The 12,226-nt window shown below is 42.7% G+C and overlaps 1 long non-coding RNA gene and 1 pseudogene across 1 annotated transcript; both read left to right on the top strand.

The window, feature by feature from the left end:
* Positions 1-1,364: 1,364 nt before the first annotated feature.
* On the top strand, positions 1,365-2,767 carry LOC116868697 (annotated as a pseudogene).
* Positions 2,768-4,225: 1,458 nt separating this feature from the next.
* LOC116868765 lies at positions 4,226-12,022 on the top strand. The gene is made up of 3 exons (XR_004382888.1): positions 4,226-4,551; positions 9,147-9,149; positions 12,011-12,022. It is a non-coding gene; the product is annotated as an uncharacterized LOC116868765 (long non-coding RNA).
* The last annotated feature ends 204 nt before the right edge of the window (positions 12,023-12,226 follow it).

Below are 12,226 nucleotides of genomic sequence, written 5' to 3' on the forward strand. Positions count from 1 at the left end.
GAGGAGAATTTTCTTTATGGGTGTTGGTACTGAAAGTCTAAAACTTTTGTGACATCAAGGATACTAACTGGGTTGCTAAGTATGTCTTGGAAAAGTGAAGTGTTAAAGTTGGTGTTGATTATGAAAATGTTGGCTTTTACTATTAAAAAACAACTCAGGTGTGGGGTTCCTGGGTGGCTCAGTCCATTCATCATCTGACTCTTGATTTCAGCTCAGGTCATGATCTCAGAGTCATGGGATGGAGTTCTGTGTTGGGCTCCATGACTTGTCCCCCTTCCTCTCCCTATTTGTGCATGCAATCTCTCTTTCAAATAAATAAATAAAATCTTTAAAAAAAAAAACCCTCTAATTCATTTTCACTAAAAGTCTATATTCCTGATTTATTTTCAGAAAAATCTAAAGATTTGGCATTGTTGGATAATTTTGCCCTATGACCACCATGTGGGGTTGAACTGATGATGGCCTGCCCCACAGGATGGGCACATGCTGTCTGGTGGCTGCAGTCCTCACCATATACCCCACCCACCTCGCTACTGCATAGCCTGGCATGTTTAAGTTATTCATCTCTGGCTGAGAGCATCAGAATTGCTTTCAAGTTTCATATCATTATTATATGGAAGTGGAATTTAATTTGCTTTTCTATTATTCCAGATCTATAGCTGGTATTCCAAGGTTTTCCAAGAAGCTCTTTACAGCTAAATCAGGAAGGTTTTTTCAGAGAAGCAGGGCACTCTAACTGAAGGATGGGCTAGCCTCTCTGTCCCCAAGGCTGGATCACCACCTGCCAAGTCTATTGGGGTGGGAGCTCTGATTTAGGCAGGGATTGGAACCACAGATTTTTCACCATAGAGTCCCAGTCTCTGCCGTTTTGGCACTCAGCTTGGCCCAGCTATGTCAAAGCAACCCTTTGAATGCAGCCATGGAAGGTGCTGCTGTACTGTTTTAGTTGGGTATAGAGAGACCTGGGTCTGATCAAGAGTGCTGGCTGGCATTTGGCACTTTGGGTTTCAAAGCAAAAGACCTACTTTCCTGATAAGACAATCATGCAATTATCCAACTCACTGAACAGGACAGAATGTGCTGGAATTGTTCCTATGGAGTCAGACCAAGTCCATGGAAACCTGACACTATGAGCCAGCAAGAGGTGGTGGTATTTTTGGCATGTTTGGTTGGGAGCAATAGCACTGACACAAGGCAGAGAAGGAGGATATGGGAATCTTCAGGAGAAAAACATCAGGAAAATGATCCCTGTGTGGTCTGTTTCTATAGTCTGTTTTGGAGAAAAAGATTTTGCCAACTTTATTAGCTTTTTAATAAATCAAACTTTTGTCTTTGTTGATCCATCCTATGGATGGAGAAAGCTTTGGGACGGGAGGTGACATTACTGCATAAGCAACACATTGCATTACAGGACAAAGGAAGTGCATTTTCAGCTGAGCACCTCAAGCTTCAACTCCAGAAGGAATCCCTGAATGAATTAAGGAAGGAGTGTACTGCGAAAAGGGAACTCTTTCTGAAGACGAATGCTCAGTTGACAATTCGTTGCAGGCAATTTACTATCTGAACTTTCCTACATTTATCCTATTGATTTGAATGAGCATAAGGATTACTTTGTATGTGGTGTCAAGTTGCCCAATTCTGAGGACTTCCAAGCAAAAGATGATGGAAGCATTGCTGTTGCCCTTGGTTACACAGCACATTTGGTCTCCATGATTTCCTTTTTCTTACAAGTGCCCCTAAGATATCCTATAATTCATAAGGGATCTAGATCAACAATCAAAGATAATATCAATGATAAGCTGACTGAAAAGGAGAGTTTCCATTATATCCAAAAGGAGGGGAGAAGTTACAATTTGATTATGGTGTCTATCTTCTGAACAAAAATATAGCACAGCTAAGATATCAACATGGACTAGGGACTCCAGACTTGAGGCAAACCCTCCCTAACCTGAAAAACTTCATGGAACATGGACTAATGGTCAGGTGCGACAGACACCACACCTCCAGTGCCATCCCTGTTCCAAAGAGACAAAGCTCCATATTTGGAGGTGCAGACGTAGGCTTCTCTGCGGGGATCCTGTCCCCAGACAAAGGACACCAAAAACGGGCCAGCTCAGAGAATGAGAGACTCCAGTAACAAAGCCCTCCTCCCAGTTACAACTCAGCGCTCACCCAGCCTGTTCCCGCCATCCCTTCCGCAGGAGAATCTGAGAGAAAGACAACATCCCTGTCCTCCTCCTTGGATACCTCGTTGGACTTCTCCAAAGAAAACAAGAAAAAAGGAGTTGATTTGGGTGACAGATTCAATGGCGGTCACGTGGGCATGAGCAATGGCCAAGAACAAGAAGAAACCCTCTCTGGGCACGCATCCACGGTCAACGGCACTCTGCTGCCCGGCGAGGCTCCTCCAGCGTCCGCCTCCTGGGGGAGTACCACCTGGGGTCTGAGCCTGAGCTCTGCTGTACTGTGGAGCAGGTGGAGGAGATCATCGGGATGGAAGCCACGGGTTTCACCTCCGGCGATCAGCTGGAAGCCTTTAACTGCATCCCGGTGGATAGTGCCGTGGCAGTGGAGTGTGATGAACAAGTTCTGGGAGAATTTGAAGAGTTCTCCCGAAGCATCTATGCACTGAATGAGAACGTGTCCAGCTTCCACCGGCCATGCAGGAGTTCCGATAAGTGAAGTGAGCAGACTGCCAGTAGGACCGAGACAGAGGCACTGCCTGAAAGGAGGAGAAAGATGCACTGGTTACCCCCTGGAATAATTATGACATAAAATGAGTATTAATCCCTATGACCCAGCAATTGCACTACTGGGCATTTACCCTAAGGATACAAACGTAGTGAACCGAAGGGGCACGTGCACCCGAATGTTTATAGCAGCAATGTCTACAATAGCCAAACTATGGAAAGAACCTAGATGTCCATCAACAGACAAATGGATAAAGAAGATGTGGTATATATACACAGTGGAATACTATGCAGCCATCAAAAGAAATGAAATCTTGCCATTTGCGACGACGTGGATGGAACTAGAGGGTATCATGCTTAGCGAAATAAGTCAGTCGGAGAAAGACAACTATCATATGATCTCCCTGATATGAGGGAGAGGAGATGCAACATGGGGGGTTAAGGGGGTAGGAGAAGAGTAAATGAAGCAAGATGGGATTGGGAGGGAGATAAACCATAAGTGACTCTTAATCTCACAAAACAAACTGAAGGTTGCTGGGGGGAGGGAGGTTGGGAGAAGGGGGTTGGGGTTATGGACATTGGGGAGGGTATGTGCTATGGTGAGTGCTGTGAAGTGTGTAAACCTGGCGATTCACAGACCTGTACCCCTGGGGAAAAAATATATATGTTTATAAAAAAAAAAAAAAAAAGAAACAGACTCTTAACTCTAGAGAACAAACTGGTGGTTACTAGAGGGGAGGTGGGTAGGGGATGGGTGAAATAGGTGATGGGGATTAGGAGCACACTTGTCACAATGAGCACTGGAACTGCTGAATCACTTTATTGTACACCTGAAACTAATATAACACTGCGTGTTAACTACAGGAATTAAAATTGAAAAAAGAAAAAAAAATGAGTATTAATGGAGGATATTCCTCAGTAAAACAGACTTTGTCAGTCAAGGAGGGACTCAGAATCATTGTGTATCAGTGGGCCAGACAAAGTTAGATTCTGTTTGCAAGATTTGCTTTCCAGGCCTGACGATTGTTTTAGGGCAAAAGTCACACTCTAGCTCGAGTCACCTTATAGGTATTTGTCTGCTTTTTAATTTACACTTCTATGTTATCCTCAGAGGGGAGATGATAATATATAAATAATATAATAAACTCACTTTTAGTTTCTCATAAGCATTTGCCCTCACCATAAGTTTATAAAGCTTGGGAAAACCAAATAATCCAAAAAAAGGTTTTCACCATTTACTGAAAGATCTTTGACCATCCATGAGTTTGGTGAATAACAAGCACAATGGTCTCCTTACACCCAATCTCCCTGCACCTGCCCCCAGTCACCCCATCCGCTGACCCATCTTCACAGTGGCTGGGTTGTGCACCCAGAAAACTGAGGACCTCAGACTCATTGGTTCTTGAATGCAGTAGCCAAGACCTCCCACCTCTTCAGCTCAGCCATTAGCTTGGTGTAACCCTCGAATCAGAGGAGAAACTTCACCTCTGGTATATCCCAGAGGATGCTCAAGGACCCCCCCCCCCACACACACACAAGGTTACAACAGTCAGATGGCATCCAGTCCCCTTTGGGAGCCAGAGTTTTTCTGTGGGCAGATGCTGCAGTCAAAAACCAGGCAAGCTCTCTAGCAACTCACCAGACGGAAATCCCTATGTGTCAATTCCACGCTGATTGGTTAAATTTCAGTCAGAAAGGAAGGCACTGGATATGATGTAAAATCTGGAGAGAGTCAGGCTGTCCGACGTGCGGACCACAAGGCAGTCGGGAGAGCTGGGTGAAGAGGCATAGTTGAGGTGTAGAAACTGCTGGTATAATGCAGGTGTGTTCATAGTAAATTATGTTCTTGAAGTCCGATTTCGTTCCTGGAGCTCAGCTCTCATTTGCTATTACTCTATACTTTCTATACCCAAGGACATTGCCTCAGGGTTGCAAACTCTTTAAGGAAAATTTATGCATATATTCATGTATTGTATAGAATAAAAACTGAATTTGCTTCAAAAAAAAAAAAAGCTTTGCTTCTGTTCATTGAGTTCTACTTTTATCTTTATTATATCTTTTCTTATAATTTCATTGGACTTAACCCACATCTTCTTCCTCACTTAAACCAGCTTTTCTGCCAGCCACAGCCCCCCACAGACTGGCATTTGCACCATACAGCTAACTGCCTTCATCCTCAGTTCATGACCCCCTCTCCAACTCTCTGCAGACAGGCTCTTGTGTGTGTGCTAGGCTCCTGTCTCCTTCATTGAGGATGTCAATGGGATAAAGTAACCTAAGAAAGTTACAAACCACTTATTGATTAATAAACATGCATTTATTTCCATAACAAGTTAATTAAACAATTAATAGACTAAGCAATTAGGGTTAATTAAGCAACAAAGCCATTATGTGAATTAACTAGGCAGAAAGGACCAGCTGCCTCACCGCTGAGGCTTTGTCTTATGATCGGGCCCTCCAATGGCCCCAGTGTTCTGGCAAGCCCCTGCTGATATGTCAGTGATCTCTTTTGGCTGTCTGCTGAGCTGTCCCCTCAGTCAGCATGCCCTGTGGTCTGTTGAGAGATGTGGGCAGACCAAGGCTTATTTATTTTATGTATGTATGTATGTATGTATGTACGTACATATGTATCTATTTTTTTTATTAATTTTATTTTTTATAAACATATATTTTTTTCCCCAGGGGTACAGGTCTGTGAATTGCCAGGTTTGCACACTTCACAGCACTCACCATAGCACATACCCTCCCCAATGTCCATAACCCCACCCTCCCTCTCCCAAGCCCCCTCCCCCCAGACCCTCAGTTTATATGTATCTATTTTTATTATGTTCAATTAGCCATCATATCATTGGTTTTTGATATAATGTTCAATGATTTATCAGTTCAGTATAACATCCACTGCTCATCACAGCATGTGCCCTCCTTAATACCCATCACTTGGCTACCCCATCCCCCCACTCCCTCCCTTCTGTAACCCCAAGGCTACTTTTGGCCTAAGGCAAGGTGGGTTTTTCTGCTGAGGGTCTGGCATGCTAGACAAACCTGCCCTCTACTGGTTGAAGTCAAAATCATTCTCATCAGTGTCTACCCTCTGAGTAAACAAGATTATGTTTTCCATAAATACATTGTTCCTTTAGGTTGTTGACATCTCAGCAGGTATTTATCTTTTATAGCCAACTAACCACATGCCCATAGTGCTAGGGTGATATATGTAAACAACATGTGCTCACCAGCTCTGTGGTTCACAAACGTGTTTACAAAGGCACAGGGTGTCACATGGGATCACATGTAGATGTGCATTAAGCTGGGAGGATGAGGCATCCTTTTTACGTTTTTATCACCATTGATTCCGTCCACCAATCCCTCCCCAGGAACAGTTCTCTCCCTTGCTCTCAGGGAGCTGCACTTGTCTGTTTTTCTTTTACCCCACTGCTGGCTTTTTCAGGTGGTTTTGCAGATTCCTTCTCATCAACACAACCTCTTTGTATTGTAGTACCAAGAATTTGGTTTTGAGCCCCTTCATGGTGCTATCCTCACTGAGTTGTCCTTGCTTCCAGCTCTTTACTGCAACTGTCAACTATTATTTCTGCCCAAATATAACTTCTCGAATAGGACCTCTTTCCTGAAAGCCCAACTTGTATATTCAGCCACAAGCCGTGTCCCATGTGCGCTCCAGATCGGTCCCCTACCCTTCCTGCATCTATCCTGCCCACCGTTCCCTCATCCTCCACGAACGACTTCCATGCTTGCAGCAGCTCCAGCCACAATCTTGGAGTGATCAGCTACATTTGCCCTCTCCCATACCTGCTGTCAGTCAATATGCAAATGTAGATAAAGATCCAGACTCTGGTTATTTCTCAGTGTCTCCATCAATCCTGCCCAGGTGCAGGGAGCAGCATCCTTTTCTAGGAGCAAGTACAAGTGTCTTCTAGCTGTTCTCTTTCCATTCTCCACCTCTTTAAGCCATTATAGTGTGTAAAATTGTAAACATAAATTGTATGAGTTCACTTTTCTGTTCAAAACCCTAATTTCAGGGTAAAATTGAAATCTCCCCCACTTCTTCCCACTCCAGGTCACTCTCCAAGCTTCCTTTGAACCCCTTCCCACTCTGCTCCAGCCACACTGCCCCTGCTCATGGTCTTCGCCCTGTGGAGAATGACCCCCACCCCAGTGTTGTTTTGGCTTCTGCCCTCTCTGATACAGGCCTTTGTTTCTCAGTGAACTTCCTTTCACTCACATCGCAGCTTTTCCTTCTTGTGTTCCTCACACTGGGTTCTCACATGGCCCTCACCTTCTAATGCCTGTGTGATTTACTGAGTGACCTATTTACTGTCAATGGCCCCTGCTATGATGTTGGCTTCACAAGGGCAGGATATGTCTTCTCCCCCTTCTGTATCCACAAGAAAGTGACAGTGTTGGATGCAGAGTAGATGCTCAGAATGAAGAAAGAGTACACTTAACTATCTGGGGTACTTCTTTTGAGTCTTGTCTGTGTTTAAATATGTTATCAAACAGTATAAAACCTGTGTCTTTTAAAAACTGGCATTCACACCCTACAAAATGTGGTATAGAGAGAAGACAGGTTTACATGAAATCTGCTCCAATATTGATGTTGAAAACCAAACCCCAGGTGGTTTTCTATTATATGTCCAGGAATTATATACTAAATTTCATACTATGAAATTTATACTATGAATATATTTTATTTATACTATGAAATATATCTTAGCTTTTTTGCTTTTAGTCATATGCGGAATGACTAAAAATGGTCAAACTAGTTTATGTAGACAAACAAAATAAAAAATCTGATCACTTCCTTTTTTTTTTTTCTGCTAATTTCCAATGCAGTGCTTGGTAATAATCTTATAGACTGAAGAATTCTAGGAGACCCCCTTATTGAATCTTTGTTGATTCAAAGAGTTTACCTAACACAGCAGATGGTCTTTGGAGTGTGGGTTTGGTGTAAGTAGCAATTTATGGCTTCCTTTCACAGGCTGCTGGTTTTATTTCTTTGCTATCAATAGAGTCGATATGCTGTGATTGAATTTGGTATTGATGGAGAACACAGGGTCAGGTGTCCTCCATGCCAGTGGCTGTTCTTTGGGCACCATGGAGACACACACAATGTCAGCTTGGGAGTGCATACTAAGGGAAGAGACAGACAGATTCATGACTCTGTCAACATCATCAAGTGAGTGACAGGGATTCAAAGTATCACCATGGATAGCACCAGGGATGTGAGGTGAGTCCCTGCATGTGGTCTTTCATTTACCTTGATGACCTGCAGGGCAGGAAGTGCTTGGGCCAGTGAGAGCAACTGGAATGTGGGGCCCTATGCCTCACCTTGGTGGATTGACTCTGAGAACAATTTGGTTAACTGTGGCGTCTTCCCCCATAGTACCCTGTTGAGCGAGCACATTTGTCTTCTGTCACTTAACTCTCAACCTGGACAAAGCCATTCCACACAAGGTACTGGACATCACAGATGCAGGGAATCTGCCTGACGTATGGAGGCAAAACCCATAGAGTGTCCTGATGAACACAAAAGAGTCCAAGACAAGAGTGGTTGGTCAGAAGCAGAAGGCTGTTTGCCTTCTGTCTCACTGTGTTTGTTACTATAATCCTGATTGGTGTGGGTGATTGTTTCCTTAATTTTAACTAGGACTAGAAAGCAGTTCAGCAAATGCCAGGAATCTATTCCTAGGCATAAAGTGGAAGAAGAATCACTAATGAAGGTTTTTATTTTGCTATGGACCTAAAGCTTTGGTTCTTCCGAGAGTACTCTGGGGATTCATGAGACTGTCTCTGCTTGTTGTAATGACTTCTGGAGCACTGCTGGTGTTTAGTGGGTGCAGGTCATGACACAAATACCTTGCAATGCAAAGGATAGGTCCTGTGTTTATAAACACCAGGATAATAAACACCAGGTGTCACAACAGAAAATGCTGAATTTTCAGGGTCTTAACAGAAGGCATGTTTATTTCTTGCAAGTGCAAGGGGCCTCATGCAGGTGTGGGGCCATCCTTCATCTTGGGCTCCCAGGTCACTGTGGGTTGTTCAGTGGGGGAGGCAGTGAGGGAGAAAAGGAGGAGACCCCTGCTGTTACTGGCTTCAGTAGAGAAGTCCCACAGATCACTTCCACCCACAGTGGACAAAGTTGCTCATATACCTATAATCTACTGTCCAGGGAGATTGGAGACATAGTGGGCCACGGGCATGTTTGGGGAGCCCACCTCTGCTGGAGTGTTCCATAGTGAGGGCTTATACCGCAATCGAATATCCTGCTTGACAAGACCTATGATCCTGAAAAACCTCATTACCTGTACATTAAAATCTCATGGTATTTTACATGTCAAAACAAGTTAATTGTTGTCCAGTTTTAACACACACTGAAACAATCCTAAAATCAGGTAACTTGAGGGAAGATGCCACTGTGTTTTAAAACTTTGTCAGAAGTTGGTCACCATCTTGGAAAATTATGGCACCAGTGACAAAGCTCTTTATATTTGGTTTGGAAATAAATATTCTGCATGGATCTCATTTTGTTGTTGTGTCCACAGTGATTTTTGCATCTGGATGCAAGGAACTGATTACTTATGCCCAAACACCTATGTTTTAAAATATGTATTATGATTTATCTTTTATATTGTCATTAAGGCATACTTTTAAAAAATTACATAGATGAGCAGGTATGTTATCTATGGATTCCATTTCGGGATAGTAAAATGAGCATATCACATCATATACTAAAGGGATGCATAGATGTGATGAGTGGAAGTGCCACTGATTTAAAAGTCTTGTGCCTGATATTTTAATGACAGTATGAGAGAGGCACCTAATAGGATAAATGTAAACTCAGGAAAAAAATATACACATTAAAGATGTATGCAAAAATGACAGGAAAGCCACTTAGAGGACAAACTTTGTAGTAAATCTAGAAGTGGCTGTAGTTTGCTTCTTTCTCTTTTTTAGAAGAAAATAAGATCAAACTTCTGTGTTCAGTTCCATCTTCAAGGAACCCAGAGACCTGGGGCTTTATTGTGTGATGTCGTCTCCTGCCATAGTTTATTGGATGGGTACTATGAGTGTCCATCTCGGTGCTCCTTGTTATGCATTCTGTAGGATCCCAACTCTTGCTAAGTAAGGGGTTAGCTCAGTGCTAAGCACATAGTTTGTGTGCACAAAATAAAAATGTTTGCTGAATGCAGGGACAGATATTCTCTCTCACACAGGTTGGATTCATGAACCAAACCAATGAGCTGACTTCTCAGGTGTAGCAGATTCTTTCTTATATTTTTATATTTCTTTATTTTAGTGAAATTTTAGCTTAGCCACAGAAAATATAGTAAGTTACCTGAAACCCCAGAAATGATTATAGATGTAATTTGTAGTTTTAACATTCTACAGTGGACCCCTATTTCTAGCATTGAACTCTGGACTGATGGGGCTTCTAATTTCTTTTGCACCCATCACATACTACAACAAAGACACTTATCTTTTCTTTGCAACTTGTCCTGAATAGAAAAATGGTGAGATCTAGCTGTCTGGGGAAAGGTCTAGGTTATAGATTCAGCTGCACCCCTCAGTATGAAAAGGTCTTCTTTAGTCATGGCTTAAAATTTAAAGCAACAGGCAGAACAAGGATGTAAAGAGTCTGTGTAAAGGTAAAAAGGTGCCTAAATCTCATGTATTGAGGTTGACTCTTATGGCTGCAAGTGTTCCTCATGTCCTAACATAGGTCGGGTTAACTTCCAGTTCAAAGACAGATTTAAGGTGTCCACCTATCAAACTTCTTAGAATACAAGCTGCAACACTGAAAAAAAAAATAAAGTTAATATATTAATTAAAAAAATAAAATAAAAAATAAAAATAAAGGAATACAAGGTGTAGGCTAAAAGAGGCACCATCAGCATGCGTTGACAGAGTACAAGGCACCATCAGCACCATCAGCAGCATGCCTTGGCTGCTAAAAGAGGCCCCATCAGCAGCATGCTTTGACAGAGTACAAGGTGTGGAGATGAGAGAAAGTGCTAGACATTGCCTCAAGGACTAAAATATCCAGTAATAAAAAGCCTCTCAATGCAACATCAAGTATTGCCTCCTTTCTTAATAGACTGAGCACTCACTGCGTGATACTACTGAATAGTACTTGATCCTCATAGTTGGGATGTTGTGTTGTTAGGAAAACATTGATTATACTCAGAAGTCTTTAGTTAAGTAGGCAGATAAGGAAACTATTTTAGAAAGCTTTTCATACAACTACTTAACTATGATTTTGTCATTAAAATTAAGTTTATATCATCCAAAACACTTAGTTCCCTAATGATGCTGGATATTATTTTTCTTGCTTCAGTTTTATTATTAATAAAATAAAAACAAGGTTTAGGACACTAGACCTCCATCTTGGTCTATATGACTGTGTGGCTGGAGTGAGATCCTCAGATTGGGCCTGGAGAAGGTGAGCTTGTTCTGAACACACACAATGTCAGTTTGGTGGTAGCCATGTGATACACACACAATGTCAGTTTGGTGATAGTTCTCTGGCTGAGCAAGGTGGTTAAATGATAATGTCCCACCAGCTGTCCTGGATGCCTCTGACTACTTCTTGTGCTCCTTGCTGGGCTTGGCATCAGACCACTGCACCTGCACCTTCCTTCCAGAGCTGTCACCAGCAAAAGCACCCTCTGAGCACAGAGCCAGAAGTACTTTGAGTTCGCATTCCCTGGGGTGGCCATAGCCCCTGCCTGACTTGTGTGGAAAGGCAAACTCTAGAGATTAATGTTCCAGAGCTCCCTGCAGGATCAAGGTGGACCTGAGATGCTACCTAGCATCAACTAGCATCATGCCCTGCCTCTCCATCCTACGTCCTCCCCACTCCTTCCTCAGTGTTTAGAAGGCTCCTTCCCAACACATCACTTCAGATAGTCATAAATCACTCCTAGTATCTGCTCCAGGGGAATCTGACCTCAGACAAGAGGGAAGCAGACGATTAACTGCAGGAGTCCAATCTACATTTTTACTCAAAAGGCGGTGTCATGTTTTCTGCTTCGTTTTAACCAAATTGAACCTCTAAAGGTAAGTCTTAAGACAGTATCCTATCTCTTTTCTATAGAGACAAAAATAGCTTGGGCAAAGTATCTGGTAGAGGGTGTGGAGTCATGTAGACTTGCAGCTTTGCAGTAGCCTGAGACTGTTTGGGGGTCGTGGCCCAAAGCCAGATCCACACGGCAGGTAGTGGAGAGCTGCAGGTTTCCTCATTTCAGGGTCAAGATAAATCCAAAGGGAATGCAAGGCTATGCTCTTCTGATTTTCAACTTGAGAATTTTGATTTCTGATCATGTAACCTTACAAATAATAGTGGAAAATATGAAAATATGTGACTATGTATGTGTGTGCTTTGCACATGTGTATACAGGTCCAACTTTACTGATGTCTCCATTTTATTTATTTTTTAAGACTGATTTATTTGTTTGAGAGAGAGGGAGAGAGAGCATGGACAAGGGGGAGGGGCAGAGGGAGAAGGAGAAGCAGACTCC

The sequence above is a fragment of the Lontra canadensis genome, unplaced genomic scaffold, assembly GCF_010015895.1.
Source record: "Lontra canadensis isolate GAN:19392208 unplaced genomic scaffold, GSC_riverotter_1.0 scaffold16, whole genome shotgun sequence".
In the NCBI taxonomy this organism is placed as follows: domain Eukaryota; kingdom Metazoa; phylum Chordata; class Mammalia; order Carnivora; family Mustelidae; genus Lontra; species Lontra canadensis.